This window comes from Chenopodium album, chromosome 5, assembly GCF_948465745.1.
Source record: "Chenopodium album chromosome 5, dcCheAlbu1.1, whole genome shotgun sequence".
NCBI lineage: Eukaryota > Viridiplantae > Streptophyta > Magnoliopsida > Caryophyllales > Amaranthaceae > Chenopodium > Chenopodium album.
This window is the reverse complement of record NC_137838.1, coordinates 48,826,908-48,854,036: the sequence shown is the minus strand read 5'-3', so window position 1 is coordinate 48,854,036 and position 27,129 is coordinate 48,826,908. Positions and strand designations below refer to the sequence as shown.

Sequence of the window (27,129 nt, the reverse complement as noted above, 5' to 3'; positions counted from 1 at the left end):
ATTATATTGTGCAGAGAAGATGAAGTCAGGCCCAATTACTGATCGGGGTAACCTGAAATACAATTCGGTGAGTATTGTGCTTGATTTGCAATGTGATGGCATCGATAACTTTAATATGCAGAATGGAATTGATGTTTTTTGTTTAGAAATCATTAGGGAAACCTCAGGAAAATCATGCTTCAGAACTGGTCCATTGAGAAGCAAAGGCAGAGATAATTGAAACGCAAAGCAGCTACTTCAAACATCAACAAAGGCATGGTAATTATGAATTTGGCTGAGGAGTGTGTACTAAATTATGGGTTGGACAATTTCCCTGGTGTTAACCCAGACAATGGCAATTACAACCAAGGGAACCCTCTTGTGGGACTAGCTGATGAGTTCAAGTTGTTCATCAACTACAAGATTGCAGCTTAATGTACTGGAAAACAAGCTGCACATAATAAGGTTTCATCACTAGTAGAAAAAACCTCATTAGTAACGCCCTATTAGTAACTAACGTAAGTTACTAAAAGAGTATTAGTAACTGACATAGTTGATGCAGGTTACAAAAAAATTAGCGTTAGTAACAGTAGACACCTAAATGTGTCTCCCCAAAACAAAACCCAATGATGAATACTTTTCATGTCATTTGATTATCGAACGAAGCGAAAGTGTGAAAACTCTAGTGATGAGGATGTTTTTATTAAAATATCTCTTCTTTCTGTTTTTGAAAATATTTCTTTTCTTACCTTATTTATGAAAAACGTGCATTCCAATTTAGTTTGGTCCATGATATGGATCCAATAACGGTGTAGTTGGATGGGGCTTGAAAAGACCTTTACAACGATATATTATAAGCCCAATTCCGATGAATAATGAGGAAGTTATGGCCAAAATACTAAACTGGGCCCAAACAGGATTTACCTACGACCCAATGATCATGTGGAGGGTCCAAAGGTTTAATCCTATTCCTAAACTAATTAGGATTAATTAGAACCTTCTATAAGTTTCTAAAAGATCTTAATCATCCTTTTTGAAAAGATAAGATTAAAGAATTTGAGTTAAATAAAAACTTTCCTTTTTTAAAACTTTCCTTTTTCTTAAGTCCTAATTCTATTCGAATTTAAAGATGTTCAAAGACAGTCAAATTTTATTTTTTTGCCTCATAATCTTTATCCAAATTTTATATGGTTGGATAGATCTTGAAATTATCTTTCCAATGATATATTATAATATTAATTCCGAGCTATAACGAAAAAAGATATGAATTAGATACAAAACTCTATCCAAAGCTGACACCCTTACACTATTTCGGCCATATTTTTTAATCTACATAATATTTTAATCTGATTTTAACTGGGTTGGAAAGAAGACTTCAAGATCTTTCCAACGACATATTATATGTCTTTCTTGGACTTCTGGATCAAAAGATATGATAAAAACAAAATCCGCAAAAACTGATGTCCATTGAGTTTTATTTCGATTCGAATTCGGATTCTTTTCTTATTCTTCGACACTCTTTTTTCTCTATAAATAGAGGTCATATATCCCCTTTTTCAATCACCAACTCTCATCAAGAATTTCTTGATTCTCTCCCTCTTTCTAGCCTAACTTTTTACAAACACAATTCCTCTACATTAGCACTAGACATACCTAGTATTGTTTGAAGTTGCCTTCTCCCTAGACGTGAAAGGTTTTAAAAATCTCTATTTCAATTATTTAATTTAACTGTTTTTTTTTATTATTTTCCTTGAAGTTACTAACGTGTGTATTTTATTATTAGAAAGAGGTACGAGGCATCCAAGTAAGTGCTTTAATTGATTTTATTGATTTTATGATACAGAAATCATGTCTAGGTTGTTATTATGATTTCTAGTGTCATGTTAGGGCGTTTTGATCTTCCTAGTATCATTTTTAGGGTAAAGAATAAGTTCCTTAAATCAAGTATGATTGTTATGATTCTTCCTATGTTCTTTCTAATATTCATGTTAGTATCATGTTAGGGTTAAAGCTTTGATTTTTATTGTTTAGTGACATGCTAGGGTTTGTTATTAATCTTGTTAGTATCATGCCTAAGATCTTGTTATTATTATGCTTTTACATTATTATGATTATTTTTATGATTTATGATTATAATTGTTATAATTATTATGATGATTTTATTATTATGTTGCTTGATATATATTTATTGTTATTGCTTGATCACACCTTTTATGCATGTTTAAAGGGAATTGGTACTTGTAATCACACTTAATAAGATAATTAATAATCTTGTTTAGGGTTAATATGATTATAATTCAAGTGATCGCCAATAATAGTTTTGTTTTTGAATTAATATTCAACCAACATAGATTAAACAGGTTTAGGGTAAACCTATTGATTGCATGTTAGTCAGAAAGCACACATGAATACGATCAGAATAAAGTAGAGGCCTATTATTAGGGCAGATTCAATCTCTTTTAGGTTGGATTTGTACCTTCATCCCCAAACTACCAGTCATGGTTCCAGACCTATTGTAGTTGACGATCTCCTGGATCGTTAAGGGGTGTAACCTTCACCTCGTGAGCGGTTTACAATTGTTCCTAAAACTTGTTGGCGACTCTTTTGCTCTATCTTTTTTCCCTTTGGACGCCAATGTACTTTAGTGTATGATCACAATGGGGTTCAAATTTAGGGTAATGCTTGAAATATTCCCTACAGTAACTGACATAATTAAGGTCAGTTACAAATACCGGATCAAAGATAGGCTAACCAATTATTAGTAACGGACATAAAAAGATCGCTTACAAATAAATGGTCAAACTTCGTTGACCTTATTAATCGTAATGGACACCAACTCATGTCCTCTTCTTCCTACCCTTAAGCGCGCACCCCATTTCCATACTTAAACACACACTCTTCTCTGAACCTCTGTCGAAGGCTCGAAGCTACTCCATTGCAAACAGAAATTAGCAGCGAAGAATTATTAAGGTCCTACTCCCTCCACCTAAGTCAATTTTTTTTATTTTTTTTATTTTTAATTAAACGATTATTTGGGAAAACTAATAAGATGAAATTCTAGGGTTTGTATTTTACAAAAAGTACAATGGTTGAATTTAATTCTCGATCTATTGTTGTTTATACTGTGGTTTTACGACAAGTACGATAGTCGTATTAGAACCCTAGAAATTGTTACTACTGTTGATTGATTGCTTTTTTATATTATGTGAATATTTGTGGGTTTTTTGATGTATTATCAATAGAATCATAGGAAGTATTTTAAAATGATCGTAAGTTTATGTGAATTACCATTGATAGATTTCATCATTATTCAATATAGTGTTTATTCTAGAATTTGAATTTAACCAATATGAGCTTTACAAATGACAATATATCTGAAAATTTTGGTTTTGCTTTTGGAAGGAGTTATCTTATTAGTTGAAGGTTATAAGGTCTTATTATGCTATTTATATGCTGTTATATAGTACCTGATATTTTCAATCTTGTAATTGTAATCTGAATTATGTTGGTTTCGTGATCCAATGGAAGATAATTTTTATGCCCTTATTATTTTGTAATTGTGGTTTTGTTTATTTTATGATATGTTTGAAAAGGAATTTATGTTCTAATTTCTACAGTGGTTCATATTTTTTTTGAAGTAAGTTAGTTTTAACTTTTAAGAACAATAATCTTTTGCCTTGGGTGGTAATTATAAGGTTTGTTTTATTACCTCTTCTCAATGAATACGGGTCAATTAATTTGTTCTACAATCTTCTTTGTTATTTAATAATATTATCTATAATTGTATTTTTTTGTCCAATAGTTAAGCTTCATATTATTGCTACTTGAAATATGTTGCTGGTTGAAGTATATTGCTACTTGTGATTCTTTGTTTCTAGAATGTCTATGTGAAGATGTTTGTTTCATACTTTATTTCATGCTATCAGGAGCATGATTTGAGTGCTTTTGGTACGACCTTCTGAAGATAAGTACCCTTACTTATGCTTTTGTTTGGTATGATATTGCATTAGGTGTGGACGTGGTGAGGATTATCATGGTGTTGTTTTGATGGGTTGGCTTTAACTATTGAGTTGTTCAATTTGCTGTCAATTACTGTAATTCAGTTTTTATTTCTTCTTTTTTCTATTTGATGTTAATTGCTGCAACTTTGTTTAGTATATTTGTCTTCATTAATGTCTCATAGTGATATAACCTTTCTTAATGCGAGTACTAGTTGCGATCCATCAACCAGCCAGTATGTGAAAATTTTTAGCCTATACTGTTTCCAAATAATCTAAAGCTCGTGTTTGAAATTCACTAAATTATTAGTGAATCTTATGCATCTCTTTTATTTTCTTTTATTTTAGGTACCTAAATTCCTAATCCTATATTGATTTTCTTTGTTTTGCAAGAATTTTTTATAGAAAGTTTAGTGAGATGATGGTGTCATCTGATACTTTGTGCTCCAAATCCTGAGATATTAAGGTTAGATCCCATCATTCTTTTTTTTTCAAGGATAGATCCTATCATTCTAAGAATATATTTGTATAGTTTTATGTTGCATCTTCTTATTTCAATAATTTTCTCTTAGTGTGAAGGCTCTTGGAGTTAGGCTCTGAACTTGCTTACAATAATAGTTCATGATATAACTTATTATGTGTTACCTGTATTGGATGCTTTTAGGTGATTTTCCCCGGGCCCTCTCATTCAAATTGATTAATTTCATCATATATTTCCTTGCATGCATCATGAATAGTTCACCAGTTTCTATTCACATAGCATTTAGGATCATGCTCAGAACATATGCTCATTTACAAAAAGATTGGCATCTATTTTTTCTTCTTGTAATTAGCAGGAAAGTGATGGTTTTATTTATTTGATACTTTGTGCTCTATATCAGATATTGAGGTTAGATCCTATCATTTTGAGCATATACTTTTATAGTTTAATGTTGCATCTTCCTTAGCTATTTTTATAATTTATCTTAGTCAGGTGTATGATCTTGGAGTTGGGTTCTATTTCTGCTTATAGCAATAGCTTTTGGTAGAACTTATAATTTATCGTCTTTGTTGGGTGCATGTGGGTGATTTCCCCTATCCCACCCAACTTAATTAAGTACATTTTGTTGTTCCTTGCATGTATCATATCATGAATCGTTAACCTGATTCTATTCAGGTAACATTTAGACACTTTGAATACTCAATCTCTTGTAATCTTTGTAAGATTCAATAAGTTAAAAATCCATTATCACTACTTGAGTAAGTCAAAACTTTTATCATTGGAACCTTTTAAGATATCCCACGAACTCATATTCTAGAAATTATTTAAAATTGGTCTTTGTGATAACTATTTGGCGGGTTGGTTTTGGATGCATTGTTCAATATTATTTCAAGTTTATTCTACAAGCACCTTCAGAAAAGGTGAACGACTTATGAGAGGATGATTTCTACAAGCAATTCTCAGATTGTTTTGTTTTAGAAATCACAATAATGTTCTATTTTAGTTCAAATCACCTCTTATCACTCTGTTATTTTAAGATGACATACATGTCCTTTGTAGTTGAAAGTTGGTGACATATTTGTAATTTACATCTACATCATTTTCTATGATTTATAATTGATGATGTAGATCGATGTCGATTAAATTAGACCTTATGTGGTTTTTATTAATAATCATTGTATTTATTTCTGTATAAAAGTTGGGTTAATAATTTATGGTGCTTCACATTAAATAAAATGTAGCGTGGGTAATGATAGTAGGGGCATCTGCTACTACTGCCATTTTAAATTTTTTTAAAATAAATTAAAATGCTATTCGTAACCGGCGTTAAGATTTTCTAGTTACTAATAATGCCCTAATTGTAACCGATGTAACTTAATGCCAGTTACGAATAGTATGCTTTCTAAATTGGAAAATATACTTTTTTTAAATGGCGTTAGGTTAAGCTAGTTACAAATAGTACATTATTTATAACTAACATTAGCCGGTTACGAATAATTTTCACTAGTTGTAACGGTGGCATTTGCAACCAACAATGCCAGTTACAAAAAGTCAATTTCGCCAGTTACAAATAGCATTTTTTCTACTAGTGCATTCAATGACAGTCTTCTTTATGTCTTGGTTTGATATACCAATTTTAGCAATGTAATATATTTTGCACTTGTAGGATGTCTTGATTGAAAGGGAGCATGTCCCGACCCAAGATGGTGTGGTAGGGAGTATGAGGAGTCATTAGGAGAAGACTAGAAAGCAACCAAATTTGGTTTGTAAGGTTGATGCTTTGTCTAAATTAGTCAGCAAAATTGATGAGTATAGGGGGGAGGTTGTGAAAACTATGGGGTTTGGAGGGTTGCTTGATCTGAAGTTGACTCATTTACCCCGTCAGTTTTGTTACTAGCTGTTGACGAGGGTCTGTGGTGATGGGACGATGTCGTTTGGCGATGGGAAGATGCTGGCCTTGTGTCCGGAACAAATATAATGTGTACTTAGTATTCCTATGGGTTGTAAGCCTGTTCCTAGGATTGTCGACGCCGGTAACAGTGAAGTGGTGCGTAAGGTTCGTTAGGTTGCTGCTCGATTTGGCGACAGTAAAAGTGATGGTATCCTTGTCACCGCTGCAGCTGATGCTTTGTTGACCTTTAAGAAAGATAATGAAGAGGGTGAGGTGCCGGAGCTGGTCACTGCACAAGATAAGGAGAAATTCAGGGACGCATTCCTAGTAGTTGCTCTTGGTCAATTATTATGCACAACAACAAATGAATTGAAGCTTGCGTCTGCTTTACTTCCCTGCTTAAGTCTTGGTGGGGAAACTGCGCAATATGATTGGTGTTCTTTCATATTTGACTAGGTTCTTGACACGGTAAAAGGGTTTCAATCAATTTTTTAAAAAAATGGACACCGTGCTGGTTGTGGTGGCTGTATCCTATTTCTACTGGTCTGCTGTCGTTATCTGATTTCAACTGAGATTCATCTTTTATTTATTAAGCTCCGTTCTGTTCACTTCTTTGTTTTGTTAGTTACAGGTCTTCTACTTGGATCATTTGAAGCGTGTTCCTGTTAAATGGGGTGTCTACCTAAGACTGGATGTCTGGACCCAAGACAAAGTGTAGGGGGTAGTAATGTGAGTCTCTCACAGCTTTTTCTTAATTAGATCTGCAGTCATTGAAATCAATCCAATCAAACCAACATATGTCCAACAAGTCATCATCCACTTAAGAAAGAGCAAGGAAGGATATTACCGGATATTAGGTGAGTGTAAATACCCGCAAATGACCCAATTAAACCTTTCAAAGCTAATTTCCTCAAGAATTGAACCTTGCCTTCCATATGCTAGCAAAAATAGGACTCAAACTTCCTTGATTCTTGATTTAAACCAATGCACCAAAGTATATCATCTAGTCGTGTACCTAGGAAAAGGCACACAAACATTTCCATGAGAGAAAATCTATTCTAAAAAGAAAAGAAAATGAAAGCAATAAAACACGGGTTACTTTCCGAGAAAGGCTTGCTTAAGGTCCAAGCTTGACCGCTCTAGAAAATAATAATTCAACGCACGCAAGAGCTTTTCAAATGCACTACTACACATTTCATATGATAAGAGGTAGGCAAATGACGGGAAGAGTAAACAAGGATAGTGCACGCAAATGAGGAGAGAGATGCCAAGAAAAGGAAGAAGAATCAAAAGAAAATTCAACAAAAAAAAAGAAAATGAAGAAGAAGAAGAAGAAGACAAATGAAAAGAAAATTCAAACTCTCCTCAAAATATTTTTGGGTGGCTATATCACCCTTTTCCTCAATAGAAGACAAACGAGGGACATGAAAATCATCATAGACAAGGGGGTCCCCAATAGGCTCATCAACACAGGAAGGGAGGGATATAGGAGTTCAGGGGATGTGGTTGAAATTGCTTGAAAAAGGGACATGAGAGGAGGGAATAGGGGCTATGGTTTCACAAATGAACTCTTCCTCACCACCATGCCTCAAATCACCAATAAGAGCATGAAAATCAATCATAGAATCCTCAAAATAAGAACACTCATGATCATCATATCCCTCAAACATCCAACTTCCAAGAGGAACTACATAATCCCCTTCACTACAATCATGAAAAACAACTCCCTCAACTTCCTTAAAGCCTAAAGTCTCAAAGCAATGCATGAATTGATGTAAATTCATTTCAAAATCATCTCTCACCCATGAAGCATTCTCTATAAACTCACTCAAAAGGCTATGGGTTTTCATTTGACACTCAATAAACACATTAGACATAACCTCAAATGAATCCAAATACTCATGGATAAAAGGATCACAATCATGCACTTGAGACTCATCAAGATGGGAAAGAGGGTTAGGATTTTCAAAATCAATACTCTCTTCATTCTCAACTCCTTCATCATCACTCAAATGCTCACCAATGTGTTCCTCACACTCTCTTGGTTGCTCAAAATCATCATCATCATCCTCAACACACTCATTAAATTGGGATTTTTCACAAACAAGCATCAAGGATGACAATTGGCTTTTTAACTCTTTTTTTCTTCTCCTTCCCTCCTCAAGACGTTCCTCATTCTTTTTCAATATCTTTATTGACCTCTCATAGATTGAAGAATCATCTCCTTACTAGGCCCAAGGTCGTTGTCAAGCTCAATGCGCCTAATTTGAGACTCAAATATATCAACAAGAGATTCAAAAGATGTAGAAGGTTGAGGCTCAACAAGAGAAGAAGAAGTACAACCAAAATTAGAATAATCAACATTAAGATCATGAGAATATACATCATATTGGGGAGTGGGGGCACAATCAAACACATGAGATTCATCATTAAGGGAACAAAGCACACCACGAGAAGGCATGGTAAATAATGAAGAATATTGAAACACACCATTAGCATCAGATTGAGCATGTACTTCATTATCATGAACAAAAGGGGAAATAGAGTTGAAATAGTTTGTACTAGGTTCACTTAAGGGATCATGTAACAAATCATGGAGATTCATGCTAATATTAGAAGAATCAAGACATTGCATATCAATATTAGACTCATGATTACCCCTATCATAAACATCCCTAGCAAACCAAACATAAACATCCCAAGCATCATCGATTGACAATGCTCTAAATTCACCATTATGCATGCATTCAACTTCATCCCTAGTTTTCTCATTCAAACCAAAATAACAAATCTCACAAGCCTCCCAAAGACTACAACAATTATAGTCCAAAAATTCCTCAAGTGTACTGAAATACTCACAAAAAGGTTCATTGTCAAATTGAGGAAATGAGAGATATGCTATTTTTATACAAAACAAACAATAATCAAATAAAAGAAAGGTATATACAAAGACCTAGACTCAAGCAATCAAAAACACTCAGACATAGACACCGTTCCTCGACAACAACGCCATTTTGACGAGGGGAAAACTAGGTCGTTATCTAATCTTCCCTCGATCAAACTAAATTTATAAACACTTAACAAACCCAAATACGAGTATAGAGGCAAGTCAAGGGTCAAAACCAAAGGAACAGTAATGTTCAAGCACTTTTAATTATGCGCCTAAGCTAGGTCGAAATCGAAGGTAAGAGAGAATACTAACAACTAACAAAACAAATAACCAAGGAAATAAAACACTAGGAACGGGGATCAACAAGTAATCATGTCAATTGCAACAACTTGGAAAGATCATGCCAATCAAAGGTTGTGAAGACTAATGATAAGAGCAATTAATTGGAATCAAGAGCTATCTCCTAATTGTTAAGCTAGGGTTCACTATGAATAACAAACTACGAGAATCACAATCCAAACCAATCAATAATTGCAATTCCTAAATAAATTGGTCGTGTCATTAGCAATTACAATGCAGTCTAGCATAATTCTCAAGGCCTAATCAAATTACACACACGCAAACCTTCACTAATCACTTTAATCTCAACAATCAATCAATATAATTCCCAAATTAACCACAATTAATCAATCATCAAGTTTCACCCAATTCCTAGCCAAACAACTACTCAAATATCATCATCTATCAACAAACAACTAAAGAAATCAAGAATTCACAATATATTAAGAACAACTACACTAATCAAGCATCAAACATCAAAATCAATTCAAACAAACATGAAATTGAATAAAGCGATAAATAGGAGAGAGTGAGAAATCTTCATTGATTGATAATGGAGATCTTCAATACAATTGTCATCTTAAATCTTCAACCTCTCAAATAACCATTGAAATTTCTAACTTTCTCTCTCTAAAATCTACTCCTAAAACCAACCCTAAAACTAGAGAAAGAAGCTCTCAACTCAGCTAAAAATATGTGGTCTAATTTTAAATCTAAAAATTGTTCTCCTAATTTTACCCCAAAATGGGTATTTATAATTACAAAGGTAAAAGAAAATAAAAGGGAAAAGAAAAGAAAAGGAAAGTAAAAGGAAAATAAAATAAAAGGAAAGTAAAATTAAATAAAAGAAAAGAAAATTAAATAAAATAAATAATTAAAAGAAAAGAGACCAAAATAAAAAATAAAAAAAAGTCAAAGGCTTCGAATGGCTCTTCAAATGGGAATTAATCCCCTGCTTTTCACTCCACCAATCATGCGCATCACAACCCTTTAGATCATCAAATTAATCAACATCAACGGCTTCAATTGTAAGTTCAAAAGGTGGTGGTTTTGTCGGAGTAATTGGTGCTGGCTGGTGCAGTTATTGCGGTAAAGAAAGGTGGCCGGAGCAGGGACTTATTTATGCGGCTGGAGGGTGGTGCGCTGGTGGTAGTTGTTGCAGGCTGAAGTGGCAGTGAATTGGTGATGAATAGGCTGTCGGAGATTGCTGTTGCAAGATGTTTGGTGGTGCGTTAACTAGGTTGGAGTGCAGGGTTGGTTTGGTGTTAATTGCGGTTTGTGTTGTGCATGATTTGGTAAGTTATTGTAGCTGGTTGCGGCTGCTACTTGGGTGCTTGATGTTGCGGGAAATTGGTGGTGATTGGAGGTGAAAAGTGTGTTAAATGCGGGAGCAGGGGAAGTGTGTGAGTGATTTGCGATTGTTGGGTGAACAAGGGAACAAGGGAGCTACTGGCCGGAACAGGGCACGATGGCCACGCCCGCGGTGAGCCCGCGGCCAGATCGCGGTGACTTACTGCATGATTTGGCTATTTTGGTGCAACAAAGCCCGCACCCGCGGCTTTCAGACCCGCGTCCGCGGCTATCATGGCTGCTGAGTTGTGTTACTTCTCGGTTCGTGGCTGCTATGCTGCTGCGGTGTGGTGGCTTCTTGATGGTGAAAAGGTGCAGCAGGCCATGGCTGGAAGCAGTGGTGCACATGGTGCTCGGGGTTGCTTGCTTGGTGATGTTGTTCGAGAATTGGGAAAACAGGGAAAGAAGCTTGGGTTGACTTGTTCAATTGTTTCCTTGATTAGGACCCAAAACTTCAAACATTACTTCAAATTAAAACACATACCTCGATCCAAACCACACCTACATACAAGAAAACCCAAGAGAATAAATCAAACCAAATAAAAAAAATAGAAATAAATAAAGTAAAATAGAAAATAAAAGAAATAAAACTAAAATAATTAATTAAGGACTAAAATAATGAAAAACTAATCAAAACTCAAAATGAGTTATTAAAATGGAAAAACAAGGTAAACTAAGAAAATTATATGAAAATAAAGAAAGAAAATATAGAAAAACGACCTAAATCTTATTAGTTTGAGCGTCATAAATGACGCTTATCACCATGACCATGTCTTAGGTTCATGCATGAGTCGTTTCCGTCATTCGAGTGGGGGGTCCAATCAATTTCCATTCTCTTCCACATTCTCTTCTATGTTGAATAGATCTTGAGTCAAAATAAATAATAAAAAAACTTATCCCTAATTTCCTTTTCCACAGTACTTGGTCAAGGAGAGAATGACGATTAATCAAGGACAACACCTTCGTTCAAGTTCAACTTTTTGATAAACCAGTCGGTTGAAAAAGAAAAGCTAAGAAGATAATGCCAAGTCAAGGAGAAGTCAATGAGCTTAAGAAGAAAATGGCAGACGTGACTGAGGTGTTGAAGGCTTTAACCCTCCAAATCAATGACCCTGTGAAACAACAACTATAGGCGTCGTTTGAAGTGCGCCTACAATAAAGCATGTTGTGCATATGTTTGGCACTCATAGGAATTGGGAATTGACATACGATTAGGGACAAGGAAAGAATGGGAGCCGCCAACAAGTTTTTAAGGAACTTGTAAACCGTTCATGGATCATAAAAGGCAACCACGAATAAAGGGACAACGAAAGACAACAACGATTGACCCGTGAAGGTTACACCCCATTCATAATCCATGAGATTACTAACTCCATATGGTTTGGAACCACGAAAGGAGGATCGAGGATGATGGTACGAAATGAGTCATGGAGTCACATTCGCCCGTATTGGCCTCTACTCGATTCTTATAGTGAAAAGTGATTCCTGTGATCTCAAAGACATGCAAACAAAAATTCAATGTGCTCCAAACTATTATTATGCTAAATTGGTTGAATATTAATGCAAAATATAATTCTAAAATATTGTAATCACTTCAATTAACAATAAGATTAAAAAGGAACCTAAACCGGTTGTCCAAACTATCTTATTAGGCGTGATTTTCAATACATATTCCCTTTAAACATGCAATATGGTGATAAAAAATAATAATAATAGAATTAACATTAATGTTGGAAGCAATTTAACAATAATAACGTTAGTCAAATCGAATAATAAACCTAATCATGATACTAGCAACAAGAATTATGATACTAGCAACAAGAATAAAAATAAGAGTAATTAAGTGATTAATTACTCACTTTCCGCGTTTCCTTGAATTGCTACATCATGAATAAACTGTTAGTAGCTTCAAAAAATATATAAATCAAATGAAAATGAAATTAAATTAAAAGGAGAGTTGATTTGGTCCAAACCCTCAGTCAATTATACCTTTCACGCCTTATTTAAAGTATTGAACTTTGGGTATTGTATGGATTCCTTGGAGTGCTTAAGGGAAGTATTTTGAGAGAATACGATGGCTAGTCTTTAGGATAAATAGGGAGAAGAAAATTATTTGATGATCAAGCTTGTTGATGATTAAAAAAAAGGGGAGATATGACCTCTATTTATAGAGAAAAAAAAGGGTCGAAAAAACAAGATAAGATCCGAGTTAAACAGGAATAAAACTCGATAGACTACAATTTTTACGATTTTTGTTTTTATCATATTGATCCAGAAAATGGAATAAGATAAATAAGATAGCGTTGGAAATATCTTGAAGTCTAATTCTTAACCCAATTAGAATCAGATTAAAATATTTTATATAATAAAAGATATGGTTGAAATAGTGAGATGGTGTCAATTTTGGATAGAGTTTGATATTTTATTCATATTTTTTCCGTTATAGCTCGGAATTGATATTATAATATATCATTGGAAAGATAATTTCAAGGGATATCCAACCATATAAAAATTGGATAAAAAATTATGAGGAACAAAAATCATATCTGACTATCTTTGAACGTCTTTCAATTCGGATAGAATTAGGATTTTCAAAAAGAAAAGTTTTATTCAATTCAAACTCTTTAATCTTATCTTTTCTAAAAGTATAATTAAGATATTTTAGAAACTTATAGAAGCTTATAATTAATCCTAATTGGTTTAGGAATGGGATTAAATAATTTGGACCCTCCACATGATCATTGGGTCGTAGGTAAGGTGCGTGAACTTAAGTTTGGTTTGGGCTCAGTTTAATATTTTGGTCATAACTTATTCGTTATAACTCGGATTTGGGCTTATAATATATCGTTGGAAAGCTCTTTTCAAACCCCTTCCAACTATTAAATCATTGGATCCATATTATGGACCAAAATAAACTGGACTAAACATTTTTGTAAAAAGGACATGAAATGAATGATTTTTTAAAGGACACGAAATGAATTATTTTTGGTTTAAAGGCACGAAAAGAGGAAAATAAGTTATGGTTTGGGGAAATGGGCTAGGAATTGCGTTGTTTATGAAATGGAAATATGGATTTAAGCACTCCAAGATTAAATACTCAACTCGACCAATAACGGCGGTGAAAGGTTGTTCATCATCGGATTTGGTTTTGGGGAGACATTTTAGGTGTCTACAACAACAAATGGAGCTCATGCAAGAAAGCTTGAGAAAAAATATCCAATGACTATAGATTCCAGGCATTAGCTCACAAGGGGTCTCAGTGGACTAGGAGCTTCTTCCGCAGAAGTTCAATGCCAATGACATCCCTAAGTTCCAGCCAACAGATAATCCTTACTTCCACTTAAGGGCATTCGAGACCATAATGAACATTAAGGGGATTGATAGGAAAGTATTTCATTCCTTGTTTTCTTTATCTCTTGAAACCGTTTGTCAACAATGGTTCTTTTCCCTTGACAAAGAGAAAACATCTTCATTGGATTCCATGACAAACGCTTTTGTAGATAGATATAAGTGCAACATCTAAGACGAAACAAACCACAGACAACTTGAGATGTTAAAACAAAAAGGAAACGAAGGGTTCACTTCTTTCTTCAACAAATGGAGGGAAACTTCTGCTAATATGGTTAAGGTTCCTACCGAAAAAGAGTCTGTAAGGATGTTCATCAAGAACCTTCAAGAAAAATATGCAAAGCACTTAAAATACCAACACAAATTGAATACTTTCAAGGCTGTGTATAATATAGGCATTGACATTGAGGGTGACCTTCTGAAAGATAATAGTGCGAGAGGAAAGAAGAACAACCATCCTTCTTCTTCCTCTCCCATTAACGAAGTACATGATACGAACACCTATAAACCACGAATCCAAAAGGTCGAAAAGAGTGTTCACTCCACTTGGTATGAGTTATGAAACAGCTTTCGAAAAGCAACACCACAAAGGGCTAGTCATGCCCATAGGACCTATCAAATACCCAGTTCCAGAAGCCAGACCACCTAAGTAGGATCCAAATAAACACTGCAAGTATCACCAAGGAAAGGGTCACGACACTAAGGAGTGTTGGAAACTCAAAGAAGTTATTCAAGACCTGATCGATGATAATAAAACTTCCGAGATTCTAGCCATCGCAGAAGATCAAACATCCTTCGATCCTTCACTCCTTATCACACTTGTAGGTGAGCCCATGATCGAGATAGCTTACATAACCTCTATTGATGAAGTGGATATGATTGAGGAGCGAGGATGAAATAATTTTCTTAGATAATACCGGGGAAAATTTGTCAAGTCTAAAAGAAGACGTTCTAAAACTTCAAGATGTTATTGTCATGCTCTTGAATGTGGTAGAAGGATTAGCAAATCGGATGATGGTTATCGAACAAAATTCTCACCAAGGATTTAATGAAGAACTCAATGCTCCTAAGCCACGGGCAAAACGGACCATTGAAGAATACACACCAATAGAAATGACTTATGATGAAGCTTTTGACTATCTTCATGATCAAGGTCTCATTCATCCTGTTGGCCCCACTCAAGATCCACCACCTAAGAAACAATCTCCCAATTGGGATCCAAATTCTTATTGCATATATAATAGAGGCCATGGTCACACCACCGAAAAGTGTTTTACCCTCAAGGATCGCATTCAAGATTTTATTGATTTAAACCACCTTCATGTTCCTCTGAGCAACAGGAACACCAAGAATAGTAACAATAGTAATGGTGGCTAGAAAGGAAAGAAGAACGAAAATCCTTTTTCTTCCAAACCTACCTACTCAAACAACGTTAGCACGTTAAACTTAGATAAGGTCCTTGCTATGAACAAACAAGGGCAAAAGATAAACTTCACACCTATTGGTATAAGTTATGACACAACATTCGATCGCCTTCATGCTAAAGGTCTCATAACTCCTATTGGACCATTTGAAGATCCACCAGTCGAAAGGAGGACGGCTAGCTGAAACCTCAATCACCAACTAACTTCTATCACCAACTAGTCACTTGCTTGTAATTTTACTAGTTGGTGATCTTCTAGATCTTTAAAGACTTAAATAGTGTATTTGGTGAGCTTCTAGTCACCAGATAGTTGACAATAATATATAAGTTATTTTGGTGAACTTCTAGTCACTCATTACTCTTTTATATAAGAAATCAAAATTTATTAACCCTTGAAATTTTCATATATACAAATTATATTATGAATCACAATCCAAATGTAGCTCAATCTCAATGTTATGTCTTGCCATTCAATTCATTTCATATATTTAACATTGAGAGAGCGTCAGCACATTAACAAATGAAACTTCAGGTTTCCATAACGGGTAATTATTAAACCCGGATGGCCTAATTTATTTATCACATCCAATCACTTTTCTAAATTTGAACTTCGGTCAGTTTTCCAACAATAGTGATCACTTTATTAAACTTACTTCATGCATGGCCATGAATGTGATGTGATATTAGAACACCAACATGTGTTTCTTTATACAATCGGCAAGACTTTTATCCAATAATTACTTATATATACTCTGCTGGAGTTTTGACTATAATCTTGATACATGTTAATCTTGTTGGATATTTCATACTCTTTTAGAGTCTTTTATATAATCATGAGACATATTGATTTTACTAAAATGATTTTATTCTAGAAATGTAATGGGATTTATCATTTCCTCAAATTTGTCATTGTCAATAGTTGCTCCATTCCTTTTTCCGAAGGTTCTTATTATTATTATTATTATTTTTTATAATCTATTGGACTACAACGCTTCAGCCGTGCTTTAGGTTTCATTAGTAACCGATGTTGTCCTTCTGGGACAATAATTTTAATTGGAGCATTTATAAGTAGTAATGATCAATGACATTCATTTATTTACATCCATCTTTAGAATGGTGTCATTTGTAAATATGTAATATTATGTGGTCGCTTTTATTAAATAAATTATTGACATTGAAATCCCTTGCACTTAAACAATTCATGTGCAAGGATTACATATGATAACGAAATGAATAATATCTCCCCCTAATCCTTGCATGTGGGGATATGAAATAAATTAAGTTATCCAACAACCTTGAAATCCCTTGCACTTAAACCATAAATTCTTTTGGTAATGACATGTATCAAGCGAAGAAAAAAATATTCTTATAAAACTCTTACTTGTTCCTCTTGCCCAATTATAATAATCTTTATGTTGAAAATTCTGTAAACTATGGGCATAATTAATACATTATTCAAGTAAGTTTCCCACATAGTCACCCATCTCTTGTTTAAATAAATATTGTGTGCAATATGTTTAATTTGCAAATCATATAACTTTTACATGAATTATATTCGTCACGCAAATATGCACATATCATCTCAATCCTACAATTATTTCTAATTCATTTTTGAGAATAGTAAGAATCTTGTAATCTATGAATCATTAATACTCACCCAATGTGTGGTATCTATATATAATAACCACCAAATTAAAAGACATTATGTCAACTTTTCTAAAGTTGGCTCATAATTTTAATGAAGTTCAGGTCTATGTATACAAGAGTTCCATGGTCAACTTACACATCATTCAAAAGTATTCCATCTTCATGTAGGCATATTATAATTGAATGAACGAAATCACACAATCTATATTGAATATATCAAGAAAGTATATATACTTTATAATTTTATTAACTCAACTAATATTATGACCATGGTACCAAGTTCATGTCATATGAATAGAACTAACAAATTGTAATAAGCACTGTAATTACTAACTACAATTCATAAATTATCTTCATGTCTAGCTAATTAACAAAACAAATGATTTATTTTCTCAAATTCATCTTTAAACAAATACTAAGCATGATTTGAAATCGTCAAGAATAATAATTCATGTGGCCAATACGGTTATGACATCATCTAAGTACGAGTAATCTCACATATTATATAAGCAATATAACAATTTTCAACAAATTAAATCATTCTTACCCTGTTAAGATTTGTCCACAAACTTTAGTTTCCTTAAAACATATACTCATCGAAGTAATGTCAGTAATCTCATACTCGTTATGAAATAATTTGGGGTTAATATTGACAATGTCAAGATGCTCAAATTATTAACAAATACTCCGCAATATGCAGACTGTAGGTCCTAATAATAAAACATTGTGATTTTCTAAGACGGAATTATTGTCAATAAGAAAACTATCAAAAATACTTGATTTGTACATTGCATGCTTACTAGTAGATTAGAGAGAAAGATCAACTAACTCTCAAGAATAAGGAATAAAGACACATTAACTAGATAAAGATTATGCCTTGAGTGTCAAAATGCAACGCAAGTACAAAGTACAATATATAAACATAATCAATTAACCTATACTAAAAGCGAACCTAAAGTGACACTTGTCACGATGTTATAAAAAAATTTCCCGCCTTTTTTTTTAATGACTTCCATTTTATAACCTACCATAATACTTATTTCCATTTTGACAACACATTTAATCCAATCATACTCAATTAATTTATTTTTTATTTTTATTTTCCAACATATATTTTATATACTATAAATCTTTTAGTTACAAATATATTAACATAGTTTAAAATTAAGGTATTGACATATATCATCATCCAAGATTATCATAATATTATTATAATTTTTTTTCCTCCGACTTAAAATTTATTTTAATTAAAAATAGGAATAATAATATTGGTAGGATAATTTGTATAAATCTTACAAATATACATAACGTTTATAAGAACAACTTAACAAAATCATTTTATTATATTATACTCCTCCGTTTTTTTATAAGTTATGGTTGGATTTGCACATTTATTGAGACACAACTTTGACCATCAATATTTTTAATTAGAGACTATTGTTTTGTTACATATACTTTTTTTTGGATAAATTTGTTGAATTAACACCATTCTTTATAAATTTTGTTGTAAAGTTTATTTATGACCGTGCATGACACGGGATTTAACCTAGTAAACCAATAAAAGACAAACTAAACATATAATTAGCCCGTGTGTCAAGAAAAAAAACATATAATTAGCCCACGTGTATAGGATCATAGAAAATCATGATAGATTAATAGATTTGATAATTTGATTTAACAAGTATAGTTGAACACATTAATTTGTATTGAGATATATTAAGATAATATTTATGGGAATATATATATAAATATACTAGTTTTGTGCCCGTGCGATGTCCGGGTTGTTTATTGAATTTTAAGATAAATTTTTAATCTATATTTCAAATTTTAAAACATATCATTGATACAAAATTAGTTAGGAATTGATGTGTTTTTGTGATGATTTAAACTATATAGTAGGCATGTAATGACTAATAATAATAACATTGGTGAAAAACATTTCTTGACCCGTAACCTGAAATAATGACCCTGTCCGAAATGACTCGTGACCCGACCCGATTGACAGGTCTACACACAGTAATAAAATTATATTAGATTGTAAAGTATATTGTTTTAATTGATTAGAATATATAATTATAAATAATGGATGTGGTGCATTTTGAGCTAATTCCTTCGCTCCAAAAAAATACTATGATACAAAAAATAAATTTATATGATAATTTATGAGTGTTATAATTTTTTTAATAAAATTATAATTTAATTTATACATATGAAATATTGGTACTTTATCGAAAATAAAACTCTAAATTAACAATTTTATCTTAAAATTCTATCCGAATTTGATTAAAAATAGAATTTTAAATTAACTTTTTTATCCTACAAATTGAATTCTATATAACTCTATCCTACGTGGCGCGACACTTGGCGAAAAGTTAAAACGTCAAATGTCGCTACCTCGTCGCCTGGCTAAAAGTTTAGCTTTATATATTAGTTATATGATATGATATGATATGTTAGGATATATTGTAAAATAGGATTTGGTAAATTTCCCACTGATCTTCAATCTCTAGAATTTCCATAAGATATTGTTTGACTAGAGTTAGGCAATAGGATTTGGTAAATTTCCCACTGATCTTCAATCTCTAGAATTTCCATAAGATATTGTTTGACTAGAGTTAGGCATCGTGGGATTGTATTATATATATATGTATAGTGCCTTTGCTGCCTAATGAATACAAGATTTGAGCATTATCAAATTTACAAAGTGCGACTCAACATAAAAACAGTAGAAGTATAATAGAGATATATAACTTAAAAACTAATTAACATAAGAATATATAACTTATATGTAATCTATAGATTAAAACACCCATCATCCAATAGACCGATAGACCATTAATACTTATATCAAAACTATAACTAGAATTATAATTATTAGATGATCCAATATAATATTGTAAATTGATAATCATACTTTAAAAATAAATCTAACCCCTAATTGATTATCATCAACCAAATGAATATAACTTCCATAGATATTGTACCAATCAATCGGAAAGAAACGGAAAATTAGGTCATGATTAAACGAGAGTACGTAGGAGACAAAACAACAACATACTGCAAACAGAATTCCATGTAAACCATCATATATAAGATTAAAGTTAACAACATCAGAGTCTCAGATCCAAACTCATGGAACCAAATAACCTCAATTAACCCATCATCAAATGTCAAAGAGTAGTACTCAATCTACGAGTATACAATGATACCCACTTGATCATGACATGAGTTAAATACTAAAATGGTAGCAATATGCCAAAAGCAATAAAGCAAAAAAAAAACATACACAAAAATATAATAAAATTGCAAGAGCTTAAGGGACAACAAGTAAGAAGTCAGAACCTTTAAGCAAATCATAAGACCAAATTACCACGAACCTTTAAAAATATTATAATACCTTAAGTAATTCCAAAGCACATGAAAAAGTCACTTACAGTTTTAATTGATGCATAAACTTGCTTGCTTGATTATATGAATGGATTAACGCTTTTCATATCGGTGTACAACTAATCTAACACAAAGCGGATAATAGGGTTCCGAGCTTCGTCTAGTATACCCAAAATAGCTTAGAGGTTCCGTGCAAATTTTTTTTTTTTTTTTTTTTTTGATCCCAATACAATTAAAATGTTATCTAATCTTAATTAATAGATTAGAGCTTTGGTGCTGATAACGTGTTGTGAAATAAGAGAAAAAGATGAGAAATGAAGAGAGAATTAATCTGGGTATATTATTCCATATGATAAGTGATCGGGATAAGATAGGTCGTTAAGCTACCACCCTAACCAAATTAATCATTTATAATACCTAAACTTACACTAAACTAGTTAGTGGCAAGTAAAGGGTCGAACCCAAAAGGACTAAGTGTATCAATTTGTGCTAATTAGATTACTAGGAAGGCTTGTGAGATAGAGGGAGGTACAACTAAACACAACTAAGAACAAATAACTAAAACTAGGGAAAGTGGAATCCAATTACGTCAATACATTCAATAACATCATACAATTAGATGAAAATGACCTTGATTAGGAACAATCAACACATTTAACTCACTCTCGCACAATTAAGCATTTTAATTATCCTACTAAACTAATTCACTCTCGTGCAACTAGCCTAGCAAAGGTATGGAAGAAATTAGGGCTCTCAACCAACTCACTCTCGCACAATCGATTGAAAACACAATTAAGAACATAGAATCAATTAGCTAGAAAGATTCTAATCCATAAAAGCATCATCCATACACAATAATCAAGAAACAATTCCATACTAATCACAATCAATCATTCAATTTATTAACATAACCTTCATCCATTTCCCTAGAAGAAAATCTAAGCTAACATAATGAAGAAAGACATGGAAAACAAGGTAAAATAAGAATAAAAACAAGATTAAATAAATAAACTAATTAATCTACTCAAATCAATAAATAAAAAGCAAAAACTAAGAATTAAGCAAGAAATAAAGATGAGAGAAAGTTAGAAAATGCTCATTGAATAGATGAGAAGAAGTTCCACAAAGTTGCTTCTTCAACCTCTCAAAAACTCCATGGAAATCCAATCTTTCTCTCTCTACACTACTCCTAACCTTAAGAGAAAGAAAATAAAGACTAAACTAATCTAATCTATCTAAAATAAAATGTTGATTGATAGTTTTTTTAAAATAACCCCAAAGGGGGTATTTATAATACAAGGCTAAGAAAATAAAAGAAAAGAGAAATAAAAAAGAAGTAAAACTAAATAAAACAAATAAAATAACAAAACTAAAACCAGAAAATAAAGTAAAAAGGAAAAAGAAAATAAAAGGGGAAAATAAACCCAAAATCCCCACATTCCATCAAACCCCCCGAAATCCTCTTCCTTTCGATCTTGGCTGCTCTCATTTCTTGGGATGTAATCCCCTGCTTCACGCCACACCAAACTCCATCATCAATCATCACGCAACCATCATCACCACCATCGCAAGCATCCATCATCATCTAGCATCAAATCGTGGCCATCCGATTTTCATTAAAATCACGTGAAAAGCTCGTGATTGACCCACGTTTGCGCGCCCGCAAAGACATCGCGCAGAGGTCGCACAATAGCTACTGCCTCAACTCTGATTTTGGACTCCAATGCGTGCGCCTTCTGACAGGGCTGCGCGGCCGCGAAGCTCCAATCAAATTGGACCTTAATTGAGGCTTGTGGGTATAAGTTGCGGGCTGATTTTGGGAAATTTGGGGGCTGCTCTGTTCGAAATCGCTGCTCGCAGGTGGTTGTTGATGGTGGTTCAGTGGCGGGGAAATAGCGGCGATTTGTGAGGGCTGAGATTGGTGGTGGCTGCTGTAATTGGAGTTGCGTGGTGGAGCAGGGGAGTTGTTAGGTGGGTGCGTGAATTGGAGATGTTGGGGTAGGGGATTTGGTGTTGCTGGTTGCTGTTATTGTTGTTGTTGTTGTGGCTGGTGGTGTGTGGTGGTAAGGGAGTTGCGTGGGTAAATTGGTTGCGGTGGCTGATGGTGTTGTGTTTGTTGCTGAGTTGGGAGCAGGGGAAGTAAGGGAGGTTGGTTTATTGTTGTGGAGTGCGTGAAGTTGGAGTTGTTATTGGTGAGTGGAAAGCAGGGAGCAGGACAGTGTGGTGTAGGATAGGGAAATGGGGTGGTGTAGGTTAGGCTGGCAGCAGGGGTTGGCTCAAGTTTTGCGCCTCGAACCTTGGACCTCCGAACACGAATATGACCTTGAAACCCGGAACACCTAAAACCACAAACACGAGGGTATTACCACAAGATAAAATAAAATAAAGTAACTTAAAAATAAAATCAAAAGAAATTAAATAAAATAAAGAAAACAAAAAATGAAAATAAAATAAAATAAGAAATTGAGAGAAACTAGGAATTATTAACTAAAAATACGAAAATAAACTAACAACTATTAAAAAGTACAAAAATACTCAAAATAAAGATAAAAGACGAGAATAAGTAAATAAAAGAAATAAAGGATAAAAAGGGTGAAATTATTGGAAAATAAGCCGGAATACGACTCAATAAACACCCTAAAAGTGACATAAAAGTCACTTATCAATAAGGTGTATATATACATACAATATATTAGGGTTTGATTGGAAAAGAATATAAACCCTAGATCTAGATTGTTCCGGAATGATACAAAGGAGGATAATGAATATCCACAAATATTTCATAACAGTAGTCTTATTTTCTTTCCCCTTTATTTTATTATTTTTATTTTCCTTTATTTTTTTTTCTTTTCTTTTCTTTTCCTTTTCTTTTTTCTTTATTTTTCTTTTTTTCTCCTTCCTCCTTCACGTGAGGAAGTCCTCACTGCCGCCCACCTTCTGCCTGCCCGCTGCCGCTACCACCCAGCAACCCCCGGCGCACACCCGCCTCCCTGCCGCCGCCCCTCTGATCGCCAGCGGCCCACCATGGCTGCCCCTCACCTCCTCCTTTGTTTTCTTATATTTTGCTTCAAAATTAAATTTTTTGTTTTGGGTTTTAGTTTTAATTGTTTGAAATTAATTAAATTAGTATCAAATCTATATTTTGATGGTAAAAGATTATAATTTCATATTATATACATGTTTTAATTTTCAGATTTAAGAGTTTTAATTTATTTAAATTGGGATTTTAGGGTTCTAATAACCAATTAAATTGGGGCTTTTGTTCCTATTGAATTTATAATGATTAATTAAGCATAAAAACATGTTTTAAAGGAAGTTCTAAGGAGTTTTAATTAAAGTTATGTTGCTGGAAATTAGTTTGGGTATTAATTTGTGATTATTGGTTGTAATCTAGGAGGTTATTATTCCCTAGGAGACTTTTAATTGATTAAAAGTGGCACAAAGAATTGTTTATATGAGGTACGTACATGTCTAATTTGTTGTAAGTAGTATCATGTTTAGTAGGGGTGTTCAAAAATACCCGACCCATTTGACCCAACCCGCTGACCCGTTGACCCGCAAAATACCCGGTGGGTAATTTTGATTTTTTTTCCAATTTTGCGGGTCGGGTACCCAACCCGTTAAAATATCAAATTTGCGGGTCGGGTAATGGGCCGGACTTAGAGTGTTGCGTGTACACATTAAATACCCGAAATTTTTTATTTTTTTTAAAAAAAAAAATTCTTAGCTGGAACTCTAGGGTTACTTTCATCTAGTCTTTCTCTCCTCACTTCCTCAGACAAGCAGTAGCCGCATCTCAACATTCTCCTCACTCCTCTTCTCGCTCCTTGCTCTCTGAAACGAACCTCCTTCCTCCCTCTCAAGCAAACCTCTCCGTCGACCGTCAGTTCCTCACCGTCAGCCGCATAAGGTTGGTATTTTTTTCGAATTTTTTTGGTTAATTTCTTTGCTTATGTTTGATTATACTCAAGTTGTTTTTAATTACATTTTTAGGGTTTTTTGTTGAATTTTTTTGGGTTAATTTCGTTACTCATGTTTGATTATACTCAAGTTATTTTCAATTACATTTTTTAGGGTTTTTTTCGAATTTTTATTTGCTGAGTATGTGTGATTATACTGAAGTAATCTTCAAATACATTTTTTGGGGTTTTTTTCGAATTTTTTGGGGATTAATTTCCTGATTATGTATGATTATACCTAAGTTATTTTCAAATACATTTTTTTGGTTAACTTCGCTGCTATTACTTGCTTTTTATCCTTTGTGATATTCTACAATTGGTTTAGGTTTTTTTGGTATGATTTATCTTGTGTAGGGATTAAAGACTTGGTTTCGGAGTAACCAACAATTATCATTGATGAAACTATTGAAGCCTCGGATGTCTCAAGTGACTGAAATTATCCCCTCTCCCATTTAGTTTGATATGTGGCTTTGAGACATTGTTTGGACTTCGTAATTTATTTGGTTGTTTTGTTGTTTTAATTTGACATAAACTGTTTAAACTCTCTAGTTGGACACCTTGAACTTTGAACTCTGGTTTGCATTTTGAACTTTGAATCAGAATTTGTTTGAGTTATGAGAATAATTCAAGATAGGGAAGCATTGCAGATTTGCAGCAGGTTATTTTTATTAATGGAAGCACGGTTTTTTTTTAATTATTAAAAAAGACAGCAGGTTTTTTATTGTGAAAACAACAGGTTTTTTTGTAAAATAAACACATCAGTTTTTTAAAAATGAAAACAGCAGGTTTTTATAATTAATAAACACATCATTATTTCTTTTTAATGAAAAGGTTTTTTAAAATAAAATGAGCAGGTTTTTAAGGCCATATTAACAACTGTAGACACCTAAAAATGTCTCCCCAAAACCAAGTCCGATGATAAATAACCTTTCATCGCCACTGTTGGTCGGGTTTAGTATTTAATCCCGAGAGTGCTTAAAAAATCGTATTTTATTAAATTCATATTTTTGAAAGGTCCATGGATCAGTCTTGGTGTTTGGTAAAAGCATAGTTTTAATTTAAGCCCAAACCTTTTTTATTTTATTATTATTTTTGGCCCAAATATTTTATTTTTATTTATTATTTTCTTATTTTAGCCCGAATATTAAAAGTCAGAAAAAAGCCCGTAATTATCAATCGGCACTCAAAAAGCCGAAAGAAATTAGGGTTAAAAATGAATTTAGACGGAAAAGTGGACTGGAGTTGACCGTGTCACGGTCATGCTTGACCGTGTCACGGGAACTCTTCCCGTCTGACGGTGGGACTTCCCGTGACACGGGAGGTCTGCCGTGACACGGGGAGTTCCGTGTCCTTTCCGCGTAAACCCTTAACGCGTTTTCCGTTCCGTTTTCTGAAAATTTCCCGCGACACTCCAAAGCTTGACCGTGTCACGGGAACTTGTACCGTCTGACGGTACAGTTTAACCGTGTCACGGTACAGTCTGACCGTGTCACGGGATATTTTTTAGGGTTTTTTTTTATCATTTTAGGGTTCCGAGTGCTCCCTCAGCACATTTCCCTATAAATACCCCCTCATTTCTGATGAACGGGGCAACGAGAATTCTATTATTCTTATTTTTTCTCTCTTCTATGCTCTTAACCTAAACACTAGCCTACCCTTTTCACTTCAAAATTCCTTCTTCAAGCACTCAAAGGAGTCCATATTTTACTCGAGGTTCTATCCTTAAACCAAGGCGTGAAAGGTAGAATCGTTTGAGGGTTTGGCCCCAAAATTAACCTTGTTTTTATTTAATTTAATTTAATTGTTGTTTTATTATTTCCTTGAAGTTACTAACTTGTTTTATTATTTTGTAGTTGCAAGCAAACAGATTCAAAGTAAGAGTTATGCTCTTTTTATTATTATTTTTCTAACGATTTTTTTTTCTGTTGTTAGAATTATGATTAAATTGGTTCTTTTTATGTTTATATTGATCCTATTATTTATTTTGATCACCATATTGCATGTTAAAGGGAATATGTAATTGAAAATCACGACTAATAAGATAATTTGGACAACCGGTTTAGGTTCCTTTTTAATCTTGTTATTTAATCAAGTGATCACAAATATTTTAGAATTATGTGTGCATTAATTTTGAACCAATTTAGCTTAATAATAGTTTGGAGCAAATTGAATATTTTGTTTGTATGCCTTTGAGATCGCAGGAATCACTTTTCACTATAAGAATCGAGTAGAGGCCAATACGGGCGAATGTGACTCCATGACTCACTTCGTACTATCATCCCCGATCCTCCTTTCGTGGTTCCGAACCATATGGAGTTAGTAATCTCATGGATTATGAATGGGGTGTAACCTTCACGGGTCAATCGTTGTTGCCTATCGTTGTCCCTTATCGTGGTTGCCTTTTTATGATCCGTGGACGGTTTACAAGTTCCTTAAA

At 33.5% G+C, this 27,129-nt stretch overlaps 1 long non-coding RNA gene across 2 annotated transcripts; it reads left to right on the top strand.

Moving 5' to 3' along the window:
- The first annotated feature begins 2,814 nt into the window (after positions 1 to 2,814).
- On the top strand, positions 2,815 to 9,544 carry LOC145632092 (uncharacterized). 2 transcript variants are annotated; one of them, XR_014112477.1, is made up of 4 exons: positions 2,815 to 2,949; positions 3,990 to 4,443; positions 6,125 to 6,892; positions 6,981 to 9,544. It is a non-coding gene; the product is annotated as an uncharacterized LOC145632092 (long non-coding RNA). The 2 variants fall into 2 exon arrangements; XR_014112478.1 differs by lacking the exon at positions 6,981 to 9,544 and having other exon boundaries at positions 6,125 to 6,957.
- Positions 9,545 to 27,129: the final 17,585 nt, after the last annotated feature.